Source organism: Canis lupus, chromosome 1 (assembly GCF_011100685.1).
Source record: "Canis lupus familiaris isolate Mischka breed German Shepherd chromosome 1, alternate assembly UU_Cfam_GSD_1.0, whole genome shotgun sequence".
NCBI lineage: Eukaryota > Metazoa > Chordata > Mammalia > Carnivora > Canidae > Canis > Canis lupus.
Window position 1 is genome coordinate 25,430,221 of NC_049222.1, and position 26,075 is coordinate 25,456,295.

At 33.8% G+C, this 26,075-nt stretch overlaps 1 long non-coding RNA gene across 2 annotated transcripts in view; it reads right to left on the reverse strand.

Moving 5' to 3' along the window:
* The window catches only part of LOC111095250, a 38,487-nt gene extending 26,730 nt beyond the window's left edge, over positions 1-11,757 (reverse strand). For both annotated transcript variants that reach the window (XR_005353499.1, XR_005353498.1), the window contains exons 1-2: positions 11,591-11,757; positions 6,315-6,365 (exon numbers count right to left, since the gene is read on the reverse strand). This is a non-coding gene — a long non-coding RNA (uncharacterized LOC111095250). The remainder of the gene's footprint in view (positions 1-6,314; positions 6,366-11,590) is intronic.
* Positions 11,758-26,075: the final 14,318 nt, after the last annotated feature.

Here is a 26,075-nt window from a genome sequence, read left to right on the forward strand (position 1 = left end):
ATTTGGTGGGGGGGCCACAATTCTACCTACCACACCCAAGAAGTTAGTATGAGAAAGGAAAACTAGAGGTCAAGTATTTTTTTTAAGATTTTATTTATTTTGAGAGAGTGTGTACATGCCCCTAAATGCAAGTATTTAAAACAATATTTTAGCGAAAGAATACTTTGTGCCTCTTAATCCATGATCATATTATGATCAAGAATTTCAACATTGTTGAATAGCTTAGAAAAACCTATAAATATAATTTGGTATGTTAAAAGAAGAAGACATAAGGGTAGGTTGGGCGCCTGACTCTTGATTTCAGCTCAGGTCGTGGTCTCAGGGTAGTGAGATCAAACCTGGTCTTGAGCTCCATGCTCAGTAGGGAGTCTGCTTGAGACTCTCTCCCTCTCTCTTTCTAAAATAAATTAATAAAATCTTTAAAAAATAAAATAAGAGGACATATAATCATCTCAGTAGCTACAACAATTGCTAAAATTCAATTATTTATGATCTTAAAAACCCTTAGTAAACTAGGAATAAAATAATTTTTGTAATCTGATAAAAGAAGTCAACAGAAAACCTTTGAGACAAAACATTCCTTTCAACATAGAAGTCTAAGTCAAGTAAGACAAAAATAAAGTTCTAAAATTTGGGGAAAGGGACGCCTGGGTGCTCAGGGTTGAGTGCCTACCTTTAGCCCAGGGTGTGATCCTGGAGTGCCAGGATCAAGTCCCACATTGGGCTTCCTGCATGGAGCCTGCTTCTCCCTCTGCCTATGTCTCTGCCTCTCTTTCTGTGTCTCTCATGAATGTATAAATATAATCTTTAAAAATAATAATATAAATAAAATAAAATAAAATTTGGGGAAAGAAGCTAAAATATTTATAATTCACAGATGAAAAAAAAACAAAAATCAACAGAATTAATAAGACCATATGGCCAGGCGCTTAAAAAAAGTTAACCTAGAAATCTGTATATAGTTGCAATAAATTGTTAAAAATGTAATTTTAAAATAGATACCATTTTCTTATGTCAACTTAGAGTACAAGATGTATAGAAATAGGGATCCCTGGGTGGCGCAGCGGTTTGGCGCCTGCCTTTGGCCCAGGGCGTGATCCTGGAGACCCGGGATCGAATCCCACATCAGGCTCCCAGTGCATGGAGCCTGCTTCTCCCTCTGCCTGTGTCTCTGCCTCTCTCTCTCTCTCTGTGACTATCATAAATAAATAAAAAAAATTAAAAAAAAAAAGATGTATAGAAATATACCCAATGAAAATGAAAATATGTAAGGCCTTCATGGAAAAAACCTTTAAATATTATTGAGACATTAAAGAAGATCTAAAAAAAATTTAAAGCTTTGCCACCTTCAAGAAGACTTCCTATTATACAGATGTCAGTATCCCCAGCTATTCCACAAGTTACCATCTAAATTAATCTTTTTACCTCTGGATCTTGAGACATAGCTAATAATTTTCTAACAACATTATGCATATACTTGAACCTTACGTGATCATGAACAGAAAACATTATAAATAAATAAAGGTATGGTGATAAACTGGAATATTATACAGGAGTGAAAATAATGAAGCTTTAAACACATGTGGGAAAAAGTGATAAAGATTATATATATGATTCCACCTCATAAGACTCAAAAATAATAAAAACTAAGGAATATATTTTGGAAAACTTTTTAAAAATGGACAATAAATTCAAAATTCAGGAGAATGGTTACCTTTGGGGACAGGAAGATAAGATATGAAAAAGTATAAATATACACAGGTAGTTCCAAAGCTGTTGGTAATACTCTCTAAGTCCAGAAATTGATTGTTTACTATTATGCTTCAGAACCTACATATATATTATGTCTATTAAACACTATGTAATAAAAATTTTAAAAGTTAGGTGTTACAAGTAAGAGGAACAATATTATTAAAATAAAACAAAACACAACTATAATGTTCTCACCATTAATGATAACCTTGATTAATATTTTGTTGTATTTCCTTCTAGTACACACACATACACAAACACAAATATTTCCCTTATTTCTCTAAATAGCATCATATTATTTAGACTATTAGACTTTTTCCCTTTTTATAAGCATTATGAGCATTTCCTTTTTTCTTAAATAGTGCTTTAAGATAGAACTTCTAAGGTTTCCATTAGTTTCCATTATCTTAATCACTGTAACTTATTTACCCAACACACCAGTCTTAACACTGACATTGCATTCCTGCATTGTTATGACTGTGATGAATATTCTTGCACCTAATCCTTTGTAAATATAACTTTATTTCCTTACTGTAAATTTCTAGAAATAGAACTGATGAATCAAAGTATACAGATTTTGGTGGTCAAATTGACCTTTACTTTGACTGCCCCCATAGTATGAGGCATAATTTTTTCTCTCTCACATACTGCAGTATTAAATTTTGTATTTAGCATTACATTTAATGCTGTAATATAGATGCTAAAATAACACCATGTAAATTTTTAGAGGAAGAATGAACCTAGTCAATGGAGAGATCAAAATACCCTTTTCTTATCTTTCTTTCTCCTCTCCTTCCCTTCTATCTTTCATTTGTATACATAAAAAAGCAAAACAAGAAAGAAAGAAAGAAAGAAAGAAAGAAAGAAAGAAAGAAAGAAAGAAAGAAAGAAAGAAAACAAACCCACTATAAATCACCAAGTACTGGAAGAAAACCAAAAGAACAAAGAAGGAAACTGATACCCTAGGTAAAATAAAGAATTCTTATCAATAACAAATTTAAAAGAATCATCCTCCACAAGATTCCAGAAAATATTTTATCACTAAAACAAAAATATGTTGCTAAAGAAGAAAAGCCAGAGAACCAAATTTTCTTGGACCTTAAATCTATGCTTCCAGAAATAAAAAACTGTTAAAACCATGATTTTGGAAATAAAATTATTCATAAAGAGATTGAATTAAAAATAGTCCTGGTAGAAGAACCTACTCACATCAAGGAAAATATCCCAATGAGAAGCAAAAAGAGATGAAAATTGGATTATGAATGTGGAAGTGTTTTAAGCTACTACATACATATAAGGTAGCATTAGTAGTAGGTAGTGGAATATTATATACAATGGAAGAAATTAAATATTCATACAGAAAATTGGGACAAATATATTTGCCTAATATATAAAGATGTGAAGATATCCATGTGAGTGTATCTGGTTGAACAGCTGAGTTGTCTAATTTGACTAAATAACTTTGTCTTTCAGAAGATAACATTTATTGTGGAATTATTTCTCAGCATTGTGGAAATCACATAGGTTCCTAGAAGTTACAAGATACCTTTTCATTCAGGCTGGAAATACTAGTAGCATGGAATTTCATGCATGGTCTGATACTTCTGTGATTACAGGTAAGCAATGCTTGGGTAGGTATACACGAGAAACCAATGATGGTTTTTAGGGAACATGGGTCAATTTTACCAACTTCTTCCAGGGCTGACTTAAGTTCAGACTGACAACAAGGATTCTGCATCATTGTCATTTCATCTCAACTCAATTTTCCTTTTTAGTGACTTTAAAACCAAACAGCACAGATAATTTCATTGGTCTGTCAAGCTCTCTGTAATACACTTAGGTTTTCATTATTATGCAATTTGAGTGTCTACACATGGATTTTTCATAAAGACATGTGATTCCTACAAGATATAAATGACCTGATGACCCCAAGCTCCTAAAATAGGATGGCAAATATACCTGAAACCCAACAGTAATTCCAGGAAGTCCGCTAATACCCATGCTTTCAAACCACAGATACATGGTACTCAGTGAGAAAGCACCTTTAGCCTAGTCTTACTTCTTAGTAATAAGAAGTAGGTTGGTGACATACACCATTTCCAACAAAATGAGGAAACCTAAACCACTGACTAACATTCTCAACTCCAGAAATTGGAATTAGGTTATGGAGAAAATAAAAATATTAAATGAAGTGACCCTGATAAATATTGACTTTCTGGCAAGTTTGGATCTCTTCATGCTAAATAAAAATATGAGGTTTCTTACTGACACTTGACCTATGAAGTCATCTCCAATAATGTTATAATATATTGGACAAGAACTGCAAAACAAATGATTCCCCTAACTGAGCCAAATTATTACAACAACCTTTGATTAATTCTTTCCATATTATGCTTTCCTTTTGCCAATTACCACCTACTTCCTCCATATGGTCTTCTTTGTTTATGGGAATTTCAGGCTATTGGTATCATAAACTTAAAGTGCAATGACCACAGACAGAAAGTATAAACAAAATGTAATCATAATTCAATATCTTAATTTGGGAAACAAAGGTGAAAAAAGACCACAAAACTACTGAAAAATGTACAAAAAACGAGAGATAAATTTTCTTGACTGGGCTAAGTTTATCTAATTATACTCTGATAATTCTATCTTCCAACCCATTTCTAACTTCTCATAAAGAAAAGTCAAAGTTTTCATAGCATTTCTTCTTTCTCCTCTCCTAAATTGGGCTTAATTTAATTTGTTATCATATTCTTCTACAGGAAACAATCACTGTTAATACAATAATTTTATACTTTGCACAGGTATATTTCCAAGTAAATAATATCATGACTAACATAAATTTTGATGGTATGTATGCCAGATGAAAAGCAAATTGGCTCCACACATGTTATGGTGTATGGGAGAAGGAATGTAAATATGAAAAATAATGCATGGTCCTTGTACTCCAAAAACTTGCCAATTACAAGAGGTAAAAGACCTGTTCAAAAAGATTCAGGAGTCCTGGGGTAAACAAGAGGTGAAGATTGAGAGAAAGGGGGAGTACTAACTACATGTTGGGTTTAAAACTATGTTTTGACATTTGAATGCTAAATTTACAGCATGAACTTTTAAAAAGACCTCTTCTGCTGCCGTGTAGAGCATTCTTTCACATCTGGGAGAGAAGGTCACTTTTAAATACTCATCCATGATATAATAATGTAGGATGTTTCTCTGAGTAGGATTGCAGGAAAACCAGCTATGCATGAAGTCAAGATGTATATATATGGCTCCAGCCAACTGGTTGTGATACATAGCTCAAGAAAATGCCATTTACACTATTTACATCTGACTTTAATATTGACACAATAATTGTTGCAATTTATCAAAGAAAAACAATCCACCACAAAAATTTTCTTTTGATGTTATGGAGATAAAATGATTGTTCAGTTGACTGATTAAACTCACTTTCAACCAACTATGGTTTTAATAGAAACATGATCCTTGCTTCCCATCCTACTTTTTTTTTCCCAATTCAATTTTTGGTTCATTTTATGACTGTGAGAATGTAACAAACTAGTGTTCCACCTATCAGTGGTTTAAAAATAATTTCTTTGAGGATATTGAATAAATCAGCAGAATATCAATTGATAAGACCAGAGCAAAAAGAATCTAAAAATGCAAAATAGTCACAAAAGAGGCCTATTTGCTGTTCTTTCCTATTCTGCTGTTCAACATGCTGTGTTTCCCTGGGCAAGTCACTTGAGCATGTCAAAGGGAGCCCTGGTAAACATAAAATTGCCAGCACCCATTCCCTCTGGCTACATTACCAAGAAATGATATTACCATAGAATACTAAAGGTTCATTTTGTTTTGTTGTATTTTGTTTTAATCAGGAAAGCAGAAAAACCTGTTTCATAGGTTTGGTTCTGCCTCTTGGTCACTGTATGACATTATGCACATTTCACTCCCTCTTTGGGCTTCAGTCTTCTTATTTGTGAAATAATGTTGGACTAAATGATCTCTGGTTCTATCTAGCTCAAAATTCTATTATTGGGGAAAAAAGTGCCTCTGGGCTTCTAATTTGAATGCCAGGTTTCAGCCTGATGTGAATTAAACAGTTTGGATTATAAACCAACTAACTACAAAACAAGGGTTATAATGGAAACAACAAGTGACCTTTGGCCGTGGCAAAGCTAACAATTCCCGCTATAATATTCAGTTACCGCTCAAATCCCTGGGCAGCAACTGGAGTGTTATGTAACAGTGACTATTGCAAGATTACCCAATCCTCTCGCCTAACCCTAATTGTACAGTCTGCTTGTGGCTCCTGTAAATACCTGGTTCTCTTCAATGACAAGCTCTAGGATAGATGTGGCTGCCACCACTAAACCCAACTCTTGGTGGTTTAAAAAACACAGTTATATGCAACTTGCAAGCACTGCCCTTTTTAGAGTACATTATTTTTGCTTTCCCTTCTGCCTCTTTTCTAACTGGCAATGACTTCTGCCCAAAATGACCTAGCACTAGGAAAAATTCTAACAAATAATAAAATGCTCCAGCACAGGTAGAGTACATACTGTCCTCTGCCTTAAGGCGCAAACCAAGTAGAGAGGTCCAGCTGGAAAGACCTAGAGGAAAGGAAGAGAGAGATGATTTATGTTAACTACAACAAATCTTAAATTGATGGAATTGACTCCTTTTTGTCTTTGCATTTAGCCTGTACTCCTTTTATTATACGCAAATGTTTGGCTTTCAGGAAAAAAAAATGATAACAAATTTAGAAGAAAAAGAATATTTTTAAATTAGAGTGTAATTGACATCATTTTTATAACACAAAATAGAAATAGATATCAAGCTAAATATCAAGTGTGACACTTAAGGTGAAATAATAGATTTATTACAAGATGTGCATATCACCTAAAAGTTTAGTGATTAGAAACAATGTAAACATATATTCCTCAAAATAGAACAATCCAATAACATAGTTCTCAAGATGTACTAATTTTTTCTGCTTATGAAATTTTTGCATTCCTATTTTTTAAAACACCAGGTAAACAGAAAAAACAAAAAATCAAAACTGATAGCAACTTATCAAATCTTCTATACTTCATCAATGCATGGTTATATTAACATATAAAGAAATTATGTTCATAAATTTTGCATGCTGTTTATCAATCACTGTCATATAAACACTGATATTATTTAAATTTTTGATAATAGTGTAAATGGGCATGTATTTTATAAATTATAATATACTTATCCATTATGATGAATTTTACATTGTATACAATTTTTCTATGTATTTTTATGAACGATATAATAAACATCCTTTTGCAAACATTTTTGCCTGAATTTCTAATTATTTTATTCCTTAAGCTACATGTCTTAAGCTATTATACAGACTGCCATCTAAATCTAAAAGCTATAGCTAAAATTAAAATTATTTTCCATGTGCTACAAGGAATTTCTAAGGCCAAATAAGTGTACACTATAAAGATACAAACCATATAAGTTAGAAATAAAAATTCTTTATGTGATTCAAAATGTTTATATACCTGGATGCTTTATATTTCAAAACTATGTTGTAAATATTCTAAATTCTAAAAACTGTCCAGAAAGAAGAAATTCATTTAATTTCATTAATTATGCTAAATAAGAATATTAGTGTAAAACCAGGCTTATGAATGACAATCATATAGAAACTTGGCTATGCTGGGATCCCTGGGTGGCGCAGCGGTTTGGGGCCTGCCTTTGGCCCAGGGTGTGATCCTGGAGACCTGGGATCGAATCCCACATCAGGGTCCCATTGCATGGAGCCTGCTTCTCCTTCTGCCTGTGTCTCTGCCTCTCTCTCTCTCTGTGTGACTATCTTAAATAAATAAAAATTAAAAAAAAAACTTGGCTGTGGATAGATTTTTAAATATCATGATATAAAACAAAAATTAGTGGTAAGATGAGAACTTCCAACCATCAAAATTACATATGCACCTGTATTCACAAACCATCCTCTTGTCTTTTTTATATACATATACAATGGTAAAGGTACTTTTCCTTCAATCTGAAACTAATTCTTTCACTCATTGTGTGGGTCCAAGCATCCTCACCTTCTTTAGGGGATTTTGTTCTATCCATTGTGTACCACTTCTTCTGTATCCACAGTTCCTTACTCTCTACTTCATTTTTTCCATCAGCATTTTAAAAGTATACAACCCTCTTCCATTTTTAATATCTTTCCAATTTATACTGTCTCCTCTAGTTATTACTCTATTTCTTTCCTCCCTTTGACAGTCAAGTATTTTTTTGAAGAAATGTTTGTACATACTGACTCTCTTTCTCATTGTCCTATCACATCTTAAGTCACTGTAAAAGGGATCTCACTTCTATCATTCAATAACCCTTGCCAACCCCTTAATTTTCCTATTATGTGTCATCTCAGTCCAGTCTTTTTCTATCTCTTTGACCCTCCTCCTTTTCACTCTTCTGTAGAGATGTTCCTCAGGTTTTGCCATTTAAGTCATGTCACAGTTTATGACCTTCTGTCTTTGAATTTTGAATCCTATATTGTTAATTAAGCAACACAATCAACTTTGTAAATACATATTAATAAATTTTTTCATCATCATTAGCCATTCAGCTTTTATTCACAATTATACATTCCTTTAGGTGCCATAGTTTTTACTTCTTCTTAAGCCAGCTCCTGGAGCTAGAAAATCCCCCATTTAAATCCATTTCCAAAATCCTAGAATTTTATAAATAAAATAGCAAGTTTACAAAGTGAAAAAAATATTTTAGATGAGTATGTCTATCTATTTGCTGGGGGGAGGGGGGGAGGCGTGAAAGCAAGCAAACTGCTTTCCAAAATTTATTTCTAACATAAATAGAAATGGGGGATGACCCTGAGACCTTGGATACCCAATGGACAGCTCCATTCTTGTCAAGGGTGCCTGATACTGGCACCAGAGAAGATGTCCTTCTTTGTATGCTTCGGACTTGACTCAGCAACTCAATGTGCTGCCCACACACTGGCACAGTTAAGTACTCATAGAAAAGAAGAGTCCAAGCTGACAGCCTATGGCTGGGACTCTGTCTATCAAAGCAGTTCCTGAGAAGAGTGGGTGGTGTTTAGTCACATACATAAAAGACCAATGTCATGCCTATTCTTCACATATCCTAAGATATTGTACTTTAGTTCTTTCAAAGAAATTTGTATATCTAGGAAGTTTAAAGTTGACATAGTAAGATACTCTTTTCTAGTTATGATCTTGGCTAATGCAATTGTCTGATAACACATTTAGGATTTTTAATTGAATTTTTGTATTGATGTGGCTTGAAAAGTGTTTACTTTGTGTGCATATGTTTTGGACTCTAATTTTAGTGAATTACATGGTAATGAGGAACAGAAGAACTGTTATCTGCTGACACATTCTTAAGTAGGGGAGCTACTCAGTGATAGAACCAACCAGATTACCTCTGAGTGCATGATTCTGAACATCTAGATGCCTATTGTTTTGTTGTGTATATTTTAATTTTAATACAACTTTTTGTGGGTTCTTTAAGTCTTCTCAAAAGTAACACTGAGAAAACCACTAAAACATATATCAAAAAAGCGTTCTTTAGGCCAAAATAAAATTGTTACTTGGACTTGTAAATAAAAATACAAATAAGGATAAAATTCTGAGTGGGAGAAAGAGCCCAAATACCAAACACTCTGCTAACAGACCTACAATTGGTAAAATTATGCTCTTGTTTGGCACTGAACAGACATTCCCAAAAATTGTACAGCCACATAGTGGAAATCAGACATAAAACAGCCTTAGCTATTGGGTGAATTTTATTACTTATCCAAGTAAAAGAGCATTTTTAGGGCATGACAGGCTGAAATGTAGGAGTATACAGTACAAACTGTACACTAATAAAACTTTGTCTTGCATGTGGGTTGGAAGCATGGATTTTCATGACTAGACCAAGTTATAATCACATTCTTGGATTTTAGATTTTTTCCCTTTTTTTTCCCTTTTTTAATAATACAGGTATAACCTCCTATTTTGTAAATTTAATCTTAAAATATAGATTATAGAAAAAAGATGGAAATGGTGATAATATTTCAGTAATGGAATCTGAATAAACCTTTGACAAACAGAAGGTCACTTTCCAAATGATTAGTCAGAAGTCTATCTTAATTTGGAACAGATTTCTGCCTAAGACAATGGAGGAAAAAAACCTTACCACACACACCAAAAAACAAACAGAAAATGATAATGTATATCCAGCACTATGTAGGTCTGTATTTGTGTAGGATAAACCATTTAATATAGGAAATGACAATGCTTATTAAGCCAGCCAAAGCCAGGATGCCATCAATTATAAACATCCTTCCCTCATATATATCAGGTAATATTACTTGGGACAATGTAATGTGAACACAAGGCTTATTCAAATAACAAATAATCCCACTATATTTTAGCTGTAATAACTTTGTTCCAAGACAATAAGAGATGGGAAAAATCAAGTCGCCAATATTTCCTGAGTACAAATAACCCCTAAAAATGTTTGGGTGGGTTTCTGCAAGTCTGCATCTACACTATCTGCATCTACACTATCTGCATGTACACTATCAAGCTTAGCTTCTTGAGGAACAAAGATTTATACTGTTTTACCTCCAGCACAGAGCATAATATCTGTAATATCGAATTTCTAAACAAAAGTTTATTCAATTAACTTGCTAAGAATTTTGGAAGTATAGAGCACAGAAGATTTTCAGGGAAGTGAAAATACTCTGATATCTTAATGATGGTTACATGTCATTATATAATATTTGTTCAAACCCATAAAATGTACAATATCAAGAAAAAAACTCTAAAGTCAACTATGGACCTTGGGTGATTATGATATATAGCTTCATCAATTGTAACAAATTACCACTCTGGTGGGGGATTTTATCATAGTGGAGGCTGTGCCTGTGTCAGGGAAGGAAGTATATGGAAAATCTCTGACTATCCTCTCAATTTTGCTATGAACCTAAAGCTGCTCTAAAAAATATATATAAAATCTTTTTTAAAAAGATACCTAGACCATTGTGATATGTGGCTTTGCCCAAGTCCATTTAACCTGTCTGAGCCATGGTTCCTTATTGATATTAAAAAAACTTCTCCAACTCTAAAAGTCCCAGACACCATGAGATCAGTGATCTCAGCTGGAGATGACCATATGCCAGCACTATTTACCAACATCCTTTTACTGTTCCAAGTCAATTAGAGGGAGCCCCTATGACTTATTTTTAGGCATAGTCAAGTTCATTCTCAGTAAGTACCCACATCATTTTGTTTGTTTCTGAAGCAGATAAATGGTTAAATCATAGAAAATTATATTGTTCCTACTCTAGTCCCATTTCACAAAATCGTACTTTCTCAATTCTCCAAATTAGTCTTGTTAATAAGTAAATTCTTTTCTGATAAGGTAAGGATGTCCAACAAACTAAATTTAAATATTTGAAGTCAGACTAGTCACTTTAGTACATTATAAATAAAGCCAGCAACAGCTTCCTTATGGCATTGTTAACCTTAAATAATCTTTATGAAATTCTCATTTTATGGGTGGATCTTTGTTAAAATATGCCTATTTTGGATGTTTTGGAATTCAGAACTTTAAAATATGTAATTTTCCCTACTGGAAAATATTGATTCCTCCCCCCGAAAAACCACATTAGTTTTAGTGTCTCATATTCATGAAACTAGTAAAAATTAACAATTATCTATAGGTTTAAAATACAATCCCCTTGAATAATCCAATTTCCCATAATTCCTGGATGCTGTAGCCATGACCTCTTAAGGACCTTATAAGTAAGCAAACTCACTGAATTTCCTTCAGACCTGTCCTTGCATCCTGTATCTTCAGGGCAACATTACTTCATAGGCCAGGGATCTGCTATCAGGGAATGCACACCAGTGAGCTGGCAAGACAGTCAGAGTGGCCAGCAGGAACAATCGGGGAGGCTGCAGGCTTGTTTATGTTAAAAGCTCTTGCTGCTAGACAGCGGAACGAACTCTTTTAGAATTTGTTCCCATAATAGTCCTCAAGGCAATGACGCACAGCTGTGGAGAGGAAATAGGCTTTTTAATTTGTTAACCATGCCCAGAAAAGAAGAAAACCAAATGCTCAAAAGAGACTATGAAGAGTTCTTTTTAAAGTCTCCTCCAAAAATAGCTTAAAAAAAAAAAAGGAGTACAAACTCCCTCTCCCCCATCACAATGTACATATATATGGTTTGTTTGTTCCTTAATATCTATCCAAACTTTGATTTGAATCTAATGAAATCTTTTCTTCTGAATTCTCAATTTCACCTTCCATTAATGATCACATTGTTTAGAGACGCTGCTATCATAAAACAGAATCATTACTATTGAAATATCCCATTTGGAAAAATTCAAAAAGTCAGGGAAAACAGACCTAAACTTCTGTCCAGAAGATTAAGGTTAAGATAAGAATGTGATTTCTTTAAACTGAGGGCCCCAGGTTTTTAGAGCAGGAAGTTAAATATTTTAATCCAATTCCACCCTATATATATAGCTCTTACCCAAACCCATTTTCTCTTTTTAAGAATTGTTTCCAGTTTCTTATGTTTTTAATGCATTTACCTTGGTTATCATGAAATATTTCAAATATACAGCAGGTAAGATTTACCACAGCAAATGTCTGGAACCAAGACCTAGCTATGAATCTCCATCAAGTTATAATAGTTTATCATACTTTCTTCATCTTTTAATTTTCATTGTTGTTGTTAAGAAACAGCTCATTACAAATATGACTGACATTTCCTGACCACCTTATTCACATCTTATGGCACTTCCTTCCTCAGTCTTTGCCTTCCCAGAGAAAATCATCAACCTAATTTGATTATCATTCTCATGTATACATACACTATTATAACACAATGTCCAGAGTTCTTTGGCATGTTTTAAGATTTTACATAAATGGTATCATATGCATCCTTCAGTAATGTCCCTTCATCAGTTAATATTGTGTTTGAGACTTAATCAAGTTAATATGGGCAGCTGTAGTTCATTTCTTTTCACTAGTGTACCTTATCTATTCGCAAGATTCTTCCGCAATTTATTTGCCTGTTGTTTTTCATGTTTTTGCTATTATTCATGACACTGTGAACATTTTCATACATGTCTCTTTGAAGACATATGCCACAGATTCTCTAGATTTCTTTTTAAGATTTTATTTATTTATTGAGAGACAGAGAGAGAGAGAGAGAGAGAGGCAGAGACATAGGCAGAGGGAGAAGCAGGCTCCATGCAGGGAGCCTGATGTGGGACTTGATCCTGGGACCCCAAGATCACGCCCCGGGCCAAAGGCAGGCGCTAACCCCTGAACCACCCAGGGATCCCCCAGATTCTCCAGATTTCAATCCTATTTAATGTAGTCAAACTTCAAAATAGATGTAACAATTTACACTTCCAGCAGCCTTAAATTCTTAGCGACACTAGATATTACCAACAATAGATGTAATTTTTGTTAATCTTAGGTTTTCAAGTGTGAATTTCTGTTTTTACTAGCATCTTCACCATGTTTATGAGATTTCAGTCTATTCCAATCTATTGCTTGGTTTTGCTATATTTATAGGAGTTACTCATTATTTTTATGTATTCTTCTTTGGATATCAGCATTATAAATATCTACTCCAAAATGTAGATTTTTCAAAATTTTGTTCATGGATTTTTTTTTTTTGGCTGAATAGATGTTTTTAAAATCAATATACTCCAATTTGTAGTGAACTCCTTCCCCATCCTAAGGTCATAAAGATATTCTCTTAAATTTTATTTTAACAATATTAAGTTGATCATATAATGTTTCTTTTTCAACCTACTAAGGTAAGTCCTTAATAACTGTTATATTTAATTTCTTGGTACCTCATTTAAATTTTTATCTCCAAGTTCACAATGAAGTTTGGCCTATATAGTTGACTTTTCTTGTACTATCTTTGTTTGCCTTTGGTATTAATATATACTAATCTAATAGAATGAATTGACAATTTTCATTCCTCTTATGGTCTACATTTAGTAGAGGTTACGCATTCTTTGACTTTTTCATAAAACCCTTCTTGAATTTTTCAGCCCTAATTTGGAGAGAAGGGTCAAAATTCCTTAGAATAGTGAAACAATTATTTATGCCAAGTTAATGATTATTTTCTTTTTTTTTCTGTTTCTTTTTAACACCATTAGTGGCAATTCTTTTATAAATTCTGCATTTTATCTAGTTATTTAAATGTATGGAACAAAAATTTTTACTAGCACTCACAAATGATTTTTTAAATGGCATTGGGTCTGTGTTTATGCCCTATTACTATTTGTTATTTATTTATGTCTTTCCTTTTTATTATATCAATCATGTAAAATATTTGCCATATTATTAGTCATTTTAAAAACTAGATTTTGGTTGCTGACCCTTTTATTGTTTCTTGGTTGTCATTTCATGGATTTCTGCTTTTCTGTATATAGCACCCTTTCTTCTTTCTGTAGGCTTTTTTCTGTTCTTTTTCTAGCTTCTTGAATTAAAAGCTCATCAATTTTCCAAGCAGTATTATTTTCTAATAAATGCATTTAAGAGTCTAACTTTCCTTACCCTTCACCATCTTATGTATGAATCTTGCTTCATCAGATAATACACACATTTTTTTTTCTTGTTTCTTTTTCCAGGGTTAATGATAATTCCATTCGAGGGACAAACAAGAATAGTAAAATTTAAAAATTACATATATCTTCCATTCTTATAAATCATTAGTAATAACACTTGAAGGGTCAAGAAAATTACTATTTACTTCCTGTCTTATGAAAAAGTAATATACAAAAACTTTTACATATAAAGAGAAAGAACTTGAGGGGGAATGATCCATATGAAATGATAAAATGTTTGCCTTAATGGTAATATCCTGTTATGCTTCTCCAATATTTTGTATGTATCTGTTGATACTTAGCTACTTGAATGGAATGATAGATCAGAGAAAGAAAAATGTAGAACTAGATAGAAACCATTATCAGTCAAAAATAATCAGGCACTGTCTTTGGACACATGCAATCAAAAAATGAAAAAACAAAACAAAAGATGGTTTCTAACAATAAGGAATGTGTTGTCTAGTTAAGCTACAATAATCTTTAAATCATATGTAAATGTAATTATGTAAATGATGAAATAAAGCCCACTCTAGAAAATACTATATTTAAACATAACTCTTTGGGTTGTATCTATGTAAAAGAAGCCTTCAGAAATAGAAAATGGAAGTATGAAAGATATATTAGTATTAAAAATGCCAGAAATAGCATATATTTAAATTGTTTAAAACTCATTTAAAATATTACAAAAAGAACGTAATATAGAGAACTTAAATCTGGACTTTTTTTCTTTCAATAGAAGTATCATTTAGTGCTCTTGAACTTCAAATTACTTTGATCCCTTTTGTTTACTAGTTTTTAATGGTACTTTCCACAACTTATAAACCAATGTTTCAGCATATATTCTTACATTAGCCTTATAAGGAAGAAATACTAAGACAGAAATCTACAAACCTAGCTTTTGATGTGGTGCAGCAGAAAAAATACTTTTGAAATTTGACACACCTTTGACTTCTGCCTCTTCCATTTACTCATATAGTCAGAAATTTCACTATGGGGATCCCTGGGTGGCGCAGCGGTTTGGTGCGTGCCTTTGGCTCAGGGCGCGATCCTGGAGACCCGGGATCGAGTCCCACGTCGGGCTCCCGGTGCATGGAGCCTGCTTCTCTCTCTGCCTGTGTCTCTGCCTCTCTCTCTCTCTCTGTGTGTGACTATCATAAATAAATTAAAAAAAAAAAACTTAAAAAAAAAAAAAGAAATTTCACTATGTAATGTCCACATAAGGAATTTTGATGCCACTAGTAAATTTTTACTTATCTAGCTAGTTAGCTCTACCTACCTACCTCTTGTCAAAAACTTATGAAAAAAGAGAAGGGAAACCAACAAATCACTCAAGTAGAAGTCAGTAAAAATGTATTGTATTGTGCACACACCAAAAAGACTGTTTGCAAATCAGAAGCACTCAAAGTAAAACATGGAATGAAGCTCAGAGGTATATTGTTATAAAGTGGCTTACAATAGTAGGAACACAGTGTTTGTTTTTTACAGTGGTTGGTTACAATATTAGAATTTTCTTAAATGAAAGGGAATTGGTTAGTGGTTACCTCATACCAATTTTAGGTAACTATTTAAGTTTTGTTTATGATTTTTTAGAGGCATTACCAAGAAGTGATCCAGGTCAAATTAACTTCACTCGTCTTGTAACATAAACTAAATTGAGCTTTGCTTGTATGATTAACTGGTTTTATCTGCTCAGGGAATTTTTTGGTCTATTCTCCATTTGTGTTTGATTTGAACACTATTGTCTACTTGAAATCCTCCCCCCTTTTTTAAGTAGGCTCCACGCCCAGCATGGTGCCCAACATGGGGCTTGAATTCATGACCCTGAGATCAAGACCTGAGCTGAGATCAAGAGTCAGACACTTAACTAACTGAGCCACCCAGTCACCCCTATTTGATATCTCTTTCAACCTACAACTTCATTAATTCTTTGTGTGTTGTGACCCAACTGACTCTTCTATAACTTCTATAAGATGATGTCACAACTTCTAGATATACCGTTTTTGTCATTTAATTTTTCTTAAGAAATGGAACAGTTTTCCTTTTCTTTATCTTTTGTGGTATGTAAGAATCCCTTGGCTTGATCTTTTCATCATGTTGATTTTTCAATTTAGGTTTTTTAAAGATAATGACTTTTAGTCTCTTATCATGGAAAATTTCAAACATGTTACAATAGGAAAAATATTATAATGAAATCATGTATCTGTCATTAAGTTATCTTTAATAATTATTAACATGTGACCAGTTTTGTTTCGTCTACCAGTAGTCTTAAATTTTAATTGTTATGATCAGATGTTTAATTTTCATAATCTGTTTTATTATTTATTTTATTTGCTCCATGTTTACTTGTAGAATTCTCAGTTTGGTTTAAATTTAAATTATTTGGTTACTCAAATCTGTAGGCTCAATTCCACTGTATTCTTAAATGTTCCGTGATTCTTGATTGTGCTCTCAATTTTATGGCTGAAATTTCTGATTAGACTATCTGCTGTGTGTGTTTGCACAACCCAAGGAGGGGTTAGCGATTGTGATGAGCTGCTGGAATATTTGCAGCAGCCTGATTGCAGAGATGGCCGAGAAGAGACAGGTGCCACTGCACTGAATACCCTAGCAGCTGGTCCTCTGTGTGTATGAGTACACACCACTTGCCCAAGGTCTTGCCAACCACTTGGAGTTCTGCTTCATTTTTTTAACTCAAGTGCCCACAGACTGGTGCTTCCAGTATGCAGAACATCCTGTGTAGCTGAGAAGTAACGTACCAGGAGTTTGACTGCCTAGATGCTCCTGCTACTTACCCAAATAACCAATTACCCTAAGAGTTACCCCTATTAACTCTGCTCCTATAGTCTACCTAATGTTGCTCTACTCCTATTTGCTTTCCATCTTATAAAAGAAACGCACATCCAGGGAGATGCATGCTTTAAAGATGTCAAACAAAAGGACTTTGGAACAATGGTGTCTTTGGGTGACATCATACTGCCAGTCAGGTGCTCTTAACACTCAACTTCCAGTGAAACTGAAGAAGAACCCAATGAATTTATTAATTGGTGGATCATTAAAATTATTTTGATGATGGATAAATAGGTGATATTTTGCTTAAGTCAAGTGCTGTTCAACAAGTGAATGCTAGTGTTCTAAAAGTCTCTCACAGTTTTAATTTATGTGATTAAGAATTTTTTTTAGTTTACATCTATGAAAAGTATGAAAGTTTAAAAATGAAACAATTAAAACTGAACTCTCTCTCATTCTAGCAAAAAGTAATAGTCCCTCTAGGGACATGACAATGAAAATAAGAAAAGCCCCCTTCATCTCCCTGAGAATTGTATTTCTAACAATATTTTACTTTTTGTCTTAATAATTACCAACATTTTAATGTATTTTATATCATTTTTAAAATTGGGTGTTAATAATAAATGTCATGATAACTCAATCTAGACAAAACATTTAAAACATAGAGTCTTATGATTATAGAAAAGCTGAAAACTTATAAATTCCACTTTCATTTATTCAAAAAATATCCAGTCAGCAACTACTCTGTATGAGTCCCTGTCTCAAGTACTAGAAAGTCAAAAGTCACAAAACAGAAATGAAATTTCTATTCATATGAAATTTGCATTCTAGTAGGTAAGATTCAGATAAACCAAATAATAAACACATAAGAAATATAAAGGTAGAGACATGTATTTTTGTGCCAGAAAAATGCCATAGAGTGTTTAATGACTTCCAAACATAAAATATATTAGGATACTTGGTGAGGAAAAATATGAGTTTAAGGAGAAAAAAGAAACATTCATAGGAAAAGCTTGATCATGCCTTTTTAAAATGGGTGATTGATGCTAAGAGCCATATGGCTATAATCTTAGATCCCAATGGAATATTTAAAAGACTAATATAATAGTATCCTAAAATTTTTATTTTGTGCCATTTTTTTAGAATACACTGGAAATCTCATTCTTCAAAAATAATGAAAAAATATAGATATCTTCTTTAAAATGTATAAGGGTGTACAGAGTTTTGCAAAATCATTAAGCAAATATGGGGACCACTAGATACCTATAGTGCACCTTAGGGGAGGAAAAGATGATGCTAGAATGTAAAGTTGTGACTAGAATCTTGATTTTATTAAATCTATTTCAGTCATGATATATCACTTAACCTGAGTATGAATTCATGTCAGTTTTTCCTAAATATTCTTTGTATTTATGTCAAAGCAAACAATTGCTTGAAATTTGAATACCAAATATCCTTTTAATAATATAGTGATTGAATACCTTTTTCTGATGTTTAATCAGAAACAATTTGACAAAACAAACAAAAATGGTCAATTCTGAAGCTCTTGATAAATTCTTCAGAAAAAGAAAAGAGACCCGTCTTTATAATAGTCATCATTAGTTTGGGAATTATTTCTAATGATAGTAGAAAATATTTGTGTTAACATTCCTCTGACTAAACAGCTCCTGAGCCCTGTAATGCTGAGGGTAAATGAAGCCTAAAATACCTCTATCTGTGATGATTCTGAACCTCCATTACTGCATTAACCTAATCCTTTTTTCCCTATTTCAACTCACAATAAGAAAACATCACAGATGAAGTTAGGAGGGCTTGCCTCCATCTAGTGGTCAGTGTATTATACTAATACTATTATTCTAAAATTAAAATATTGGCATTTTATTTTTTAGACTATAGTGAAAAGTAACTTTAACCTGAATACTATTGTTATTTTCTAATCATGTCTGCCAAATTTGACAATAATCAGCTATAAGATACACACTCTTGGTGTGCCTGGGTGGCTGTCTGTTGAGCATCCAACTCTTGAGTTAGGCTCAGGTCATGATCTCAGGGTCCTGGGATAGCTCTAGCAGGCATCATCATCCAGCTCCACACTCAGCAGGGAGTCTGTTTGTTCTTTTCCCTCCCCTTCCTTCTCTCCCCCACCTCACCCTTGTGCATTTTCACATACTCCTTGTCTCTCAAATAAATAAATAACATCTTAAAAGATACAGAATCTCAAAATAGATACATTGATACATATGGCTTAAATATATTGTTCCAAAATCCTGTGAGGCTGTTTCTCTGCTCCAAAAAAAAAAAAAGGATTTTTTTTCCTATTAAATGTAATTTTAGGTACCTTACTCATGTTAGAGAAAGATAGACTAAATGGTTTGATTTTATTTTCATATTAGGCATTTCACTTTGACACCTACATGTAAAACAAAATTCGGTAACCTATACTGAAGATTGATAACACAGTTTAGGGCTGTTCTTAACAGAAAGAGTATTGTGTCTAATTAAATTTAAAATCTTGCCCACCGTGGACACCCGGGTGGTTCAGTCAGTTAAGCATCTGCCTTTGGCTCAGATCATGATCTCAGAGTTTGGGATCAAGTCCCTGCTCAGTGGGGAGTCTGCTTCTCCTTCTCCCTCTGCCCCTCCCCCTTCCCTCTGTTTTCTCTCTCTCTCTCTCTCTCTCTCTCTCTTTCTCTCTCTCTCTCTCTCTCTCTCTCACTCACTCTCTCAAACAAATAAACCCTAAAATATTGCTTACCAAATAGAGACTAATTCCTAAGGGGTCAGTCACACCTAGTATTTTTTCTGTAGAAATGTGCCACTTTTCATAATGACTTTTTTCTTTTTCTTTTTTGTAAACCCATTAGAAATAAAAATGTAATTCACATATTTAAATTATATTATAAAAATAATATTACTTTTCTGTAGAATGTCACAATTTACAAATGGTTGTATATAGTTTCTATTATAGTCTCCATTTTCATTTAACAAAGGTGCTGGTGACTCTTCCATCCCATTAAGACCTTAATAAGATTGGCTTATAGATTTATTTATGCTTGTAGAGGTTAAAGCCCCCAGATGTCCAGAGGGTTCACATTCTCAAAGCCATTTCTTTCTCTGGATTTCTGCATTCATGCCATACATCTCTTGTCTGCAAAACAGCATCCCAGATATGAAACCAGATGCATTCTTAATTTCTAAAAAAATACTCATTCAGTCTGGACAGTAAGAGTATAGTAAATATTGCTGACAATTAGAAGATATGGAAGGAAGATAGAGAAGTTTAGCCACATCTATTCAAACTTCAACTTGAATATTGGGCAGATGAGTTCCGAAGAGGTTCTTCTGTTCCTCCTCTACTGGGAAACTTACAATGGTCCTTCTCTCCACCAGCACCTTAGACACAACCAAAGGCCTTATGATAGACAAGATGTACTCTTTAAAAGGAATTGCAAGCACATTTTTCTAATACAGAAAAAAAGAAATTGATGCACAGTTTCACAGGAGTACTGTGCTCAGTATTTGAAACACAGGTGAGTAAAGAAGCCCTCTAGATCTCAAACCTTATATTCTGTTTAAACTTTAAAAAAAAATGCTTGGCCTATCAGGTGAGAAGTTATTTCCTATATAAACTGTAGATTTAATGTGCAAGCAACTCAAATAGAGGCCTACCCAGAAGAGGAGGAGAAAAACATTGTCTTTAAGTCATTTATAGCACAATCAAATGGCTGTAGTTTTATTTTGTAACCTACAAATTGCTTGCTTTGAGGTCCTAAAATCTGTGAGAAGGGGGGGTTTATATCTAAATTAAAAATGCAAACTATTAGACATGAAGTTTACCCCCTGCCTTCACGTTCATTAGCAATAAAAGTAGGTTGTCTTATATTTATTACAAGTTAGGCTTGTCTTATTTTTAAAAATCATGGTGTTTGGGATATCTCCCCTCAGCTTTCTCAAATTTTCGACTAGTTTTCTTTTGGCCCTGATTACCAGAGGAATAGAAAGGAGATTAATCAGCAGAATAAATGGATATGGTTAGAATCTTGCTTCAAATTAAGAAAAGGACTTCATATTGCATATTACAAAAAGAGGTAACAAAGAGGTAATGGGATGATAATAGAGACCAGTTAGTATTAACTCATCATGTTGACCAGGGTGTCACATACAGGCTGTACACATCTTTCATGTCATAACAAAAAGTATTTGTTCTATAGCTCAAACTTGACTTTATCTACTGGGTTTGAGTAGTTCAAAGATTTCTGAGCCATTAGGACAAGGGTCAAATGGCAACAGATCATGGCCAGTGACTTTTATGGTTTCTTCCTCTCTCTGGGAAATTGGAAGCTGTGCAGGCTTCTTAGGGAAAAAAAATGGCTAGATATATTATGAAAAATCTTCCAAATACTAACTCCCAAATGACAAGTATAATTCAAATTGGATAAAGAGAAAAAGGAGGCAAATATCATGTGTATTACTCGACAGAGTATAGAACTGTTAAGCTCTCTAATTCCTCGAAAATCCATGTTCTCCTTGACTGAGACTCAGTTTCTCCTCTTTTTCGCATCACCTGCTAAGGTAGCTAGTCTCCATAGATGGCTCCCCGGAGAACCTTACCTCCTCTTAATCATCACTTTGTGTATCTCTTCTTCTTGTATCTAGACTTTCCCTATTATCATTAGGAAACAACATAATGCCAAAGAAGTGATGCTGTAGGATAGATGAACCTTGGTCAGGGAAAGTCTTACTGATTCCATCTCTTAGGCTTTCAGTCTCTGTGAGCCTTGAGCCACTGTGAAAAAAAAAAAAACAAGTGTTCCAGTTGTGATAGGGTTTGGAATATAGCACACTGCCTGAATATCACATAGAACACAGGATTCTCTCAGGCAAACCCTGCCCAATTCCTTACCCAAACAACTGTAACATATAATAAAATAGTTGCCTAAAGCTTCTAAGTTTTGGGGTTGATTGTGATGCAGCAGTTGGTAACCAGAACACTTGCTTCTCATCATATCACCTTCTGGGTCTCAAAACAGATTTTGTACCTTTGAGGGAAGTCTTTTCCAACCTCATAGTCTGGATTGAGCATCCCTTCTAGGTGCTGCCTCACAATAGCAGTTTACATACTGTGTTATAATTGTCCACTTATTCTTGTCTGAGATTAGTGACAGTAAGGATAATGTCTAAATTGATTGTCATTGTACCTTCAGAACCAACAGTGCTTGGTATTATGGTAGGCAATAAACAAACGTACCCCATTGAATCAATGAATGCATTTCTTATGCAAGTAAATGCTGATATCTTACTTCACTAGAAATAAGCCCCTTGCCTATCATACTATTTGATAACCACCTTCAGTATAAGTAATCATGCAAAATATATCTTAGAAAACTGTAAGAAGAACATGCATTGCACAATCCATGAAACCACTCAAATTATTAAAATACATGGAGAATTAAGAAATAGTTTTGAGCAGTAGAATTTCTTTTTTAAATATTCATTGAACTCTATTGTTTTGGATTTTAACCAATGGAAATTAGTTTAATCTTGGATCAGTGCTATTATCATAGCTTTTAAGGATAAGGAGAATTTTAAGACTATGAGGTTCATGATCTGTGTGTTCTAAATGGAGAAAAATGCCCTCTTGTATCCTATAAATAAGACTTCTGTGAATTGGCAGATGTTAGCACAGACAAGTTCATTTTGTGACTGTAAAACTGTCACGAACACGTTTAAACTGGAAATACACAACTCAGAAAAGATTACAAGATGCAGATGTCATGTAAGGCAGTAAATGACCTAAAATGTAATGGGCAGGAATTTTTAATGAAATGAATAAGAAATCAGAGAAATCGAATTGCAGGTACACAATAGGATGACCCTCACTATTGTGTCATTTGGTGGGTTGCTGGAGTCATCTGAAAAGTGGAATATTTTTCCACAAGCATCTGACCTTGATTAAAGAATTACCAAAAGAAAGGCCAAAGATATGACCACACGCTCATCTCAGTCATGAGCTTTGGTCAGTGTTCTTAACTCTTGGCAGTTATTTAAAATTCCTTGTGAGACCTACCTCAGTGCTCTTCCATCACTGTGAGTCTGAGAAGGTACTCTGGGATGAGTGGTATTACAGCTTCTGCCACACACAGCAGCCCCCACACATTGCCTTCTCTGTGGGATTCTTTAGGAAATAAAATTCCAATGCACTGACATCTCAATTAGAGCTGAATTTTTCCTACAACATATCCCTTACCAAGAATTTCCTATCAAAGAAAAGTAAAATGTGAGAACGCTGGACCAATGTAACTTAATACATTTTTCCTGATATACAGCAAAATGTAATATATATTTTTTCTATATCATAATTTGTTTTTCCATTGACTTTAAAGTCTTGATTGTCAACTGAATTTTTAAACATTATCTAAGGGTACATGCAGGAAGGGAAATCCCTCTGAAGTCAATACTTTTTTTTGTTTGAGAGAGAGGTGCACGTGGCATATCATCCTCTCCCTGACTGAATTACTGATTGTGTTTTCCTATCTAGTCAATCCTTAGCCAATAGGAAATATTCTTATAATGCTACATCATATAACTTGCATAAGGCATAAAATTAATTTAAGAATAAAGTTTTAATTAGCTTCTCATGCCAAAGATTAACAGCAACCTTCCCAAGGTTGTGTTTTCACTATATCCTTACTATATAACATTTCTTTTTTTTTTAATTTATTTTTTATTGGTGTTCAATTTACTAACATACAGAATAACCCCCAGTGCCCATCATCCATTCACTCCCACCCCCCGCTATATAACATTTCTATTGACTTTCTGAACTCAAGTATCAAGCAAACAAAATGGCAGCCAGTAAGCCCTACAACAAAGGAGTAAGGATAAGTCCATGGACAAGTGAGACACTTCATGTACTTGCAGACAACACTGGTTTCCCTCACACCTCATAATTAAGCCGCCCATTAAGATGCTCTTATCGAGGTCAAAGAAGCTGATCAAGGAACATATATTTAGAAAAAATGATTGTCACATTAAACTTGAGGTTGCTTCCTTAGAAGTAAAGTAAGAAATGAGAGAGATTTAATATGTTACTGTAATTAACACGGTCTTCGGTTATGGCTCTTAATGCAACACAACTGCTAAAATTTGCTCCAAAGTTTAAGAAGACAATAAATCTCTGATATTCCATATAATGACAACTCTGTTGAATTGCTCTTCCCAGAACCAAATCCAGAACAGGGGATTGAAAATAGCAGGGCTCAGAGGACCCCAAAAGATGAAAAATATTTCTGTAAGTGGAAGCAGCACAAATATTACAAATCAAAGATTAATTCATTTAGGCTGGGAAGGAATGTTAAAAATCCAAATCACTTCATCTGGGCTTTGTTGACATCATCATATAGTAATATGATAGCAGGTACCCAATAGGGTAGTTAACATAATATTTACATTTTCTTTCTGTGGTTCTTTTCCACCTTTCAGATTAATCAGAAACATTACAAAATCTTGGGCAGCTGTATTGCTGTTTTGTCTTTCATATCTAGGAAATCCAGCAAATGATTTTTGGATGAGCATCTTTATGAATAACTCAAGATAGCTATATATGTGGAGATAATCATGAAGAAATGTTGCAAATATCTCTTCATAAGTTATGTACATATAAATAATTGTACAAATCATTTCTTAGAGTTTGGACAAGATTAACTGACTTTTCAAATTGAGGAGGAAAAAAAAGTCTTAGGGAAGCATAAAGGAAGCCCCAGACTGTCTTCTTACTAAAGACTATTTTTATTTGTTTGTTTGGTGGGTGGGTGAAATAGAATAGACTTTTTTTTTCCTTAGAAAAGTAATACTGCCTCATGTCTGGTTCTTGAGATAATTTTAAGGTTTCCCTGGATGACAAGAAGTAAAATTGGCATGGAGAGCAACACATATTGAAGACACACTTCTCCATGTGAAGACATGCTAGCAACCATACTTGGTGCTTCATGCTCTTTAATTTTATTTAGACTTCAAATTATCCCCATGACATGTATTTTATGATCCTCAGTTTATAGATAGAAAATTTGAGGCTCAGAAAGCTGGAGATTAAACAGGATATTGTGGGAAGAAACATTTTCTTACAAAAATCTTCGCCCAGCAGAATTTTCTAGTGAAGTACTCACAAATCTCTTCATAAATTTTTCTCTCCCTTGTGCTACAATTACATTATTTCTTATTTTATTGATTTATTCAGTAAATATTCACAAATTACCTACTCTGTGCCAAGTATCATTCAAAGCATTGAAGATGCAGGAGAGTAGTTAGCATAGAGCATAATTCTAATAAAGGAGACAGCAAGGAAACACATAAAAGAAATGGATAGTTGTATAATTGTATCAGGTGGTTTTAAGTGCTACTTGGTAAAAAATAAAAAAATTTAAAAAAAGCTGGAAAGGGGACTAGAGAGTGCTAGAATGCAAAAGGAGTACAAAAGGGAACAGCTGGAACAAAGGAGGAAAAGCCCTAAAGCAGGAAAATGCCTACTGTGTTTGAGGAAGAGCAAGCATATCAACATCACTAGGAAGGGTGGGGAAAGCTTCAGAGAGATTATGAAGGTCACATCGCAGAGGGCCTTAACAGCTTTGGTAAGGCTTTGTCTTTGGGTTTGACTGAGATGAGAAGTCACAATGAGTTTTGAATGGGATTATTATTATCTGATTTAAGTTTTCAATGGATCCCTCTGGATGTTATACTGAGATTAGTTTATAGAGGAACATAGGTGGTAGTTGGGTGACAGACTAAAGGATCATTCTACATGCTAGGCTAAGACTAGTTTATGTGGAGCCATGTTGGAAATAGTCAACGTGGCTTGTTTCTGTGATTCCCCATGCA